The sequence below is a fragment of the Atta colombica genome, unplaced genomic scaffold (genome assembly GCF_001594045.1).
Source record: "Atta colombica isolate Treedump-2 unplaced genomic scaffold, Acol1.0 scaffold102, whole genome shotgun sequence".
NCBI lineage: Eukaryota > Metazoa > Arthropoda > Insecta > Hymenoptera > Formicidae > Atta > Atta colombica.
Window position 1 is genome coordinate 1,434,381 of NW_017259187.1, and position 622 is coordinate 1,435,002.

Below are 622 nucleotides of genomic sequence, written 5' to 3' on the forward strand. Positions count from 1 at the left end.
AATTATTAGAAATATGTTTATATTATGTACTACTGACTCCTATGACCGTTTAAAATTTTTTTTTTTGCTGCTGCTTTCTTATAATTATAAGGAAACAGCGCCAAAGTGCTTTTCATATAGATGTAAAAAAAAAGACGTGCCTCTATGAGGGTAAATTAAAAAATTAAAGTCTGCAATTATATGACAACTTGGTAAGCACTAGTTGACTCACACATACAAGTGTAAATAATACAAGTAATTTTGATTATTATCTAATAATATTTAATTTATGTTTAAAGCTTAATTTCTTCAGACCTAATTTTATCGGAATCACGTTAAAAAAAATTTTTTTAATTCAATTCAAGAATATATACACACCCAGAGATAGGTTTCTTCGATTTAAAGAAATGTTTCTTTACTATACGGTTAAAGAAAAAAATTTCTTCGATTTGAATGTTATTTAGTTGATTTAAACACTATTTTTTTAAATTAAATAAATTTATTTAATTTTTAAAAAATCATATTTAAATCAAAGAATTTTTTTTCAACATGTAGCAAGGAAACATTTTTTAAATTAAAGAGTCTTTTCTCTGGGTGCAATTAATTTTTTCAAAATTTTGACTATTTTTATACATTAATATAT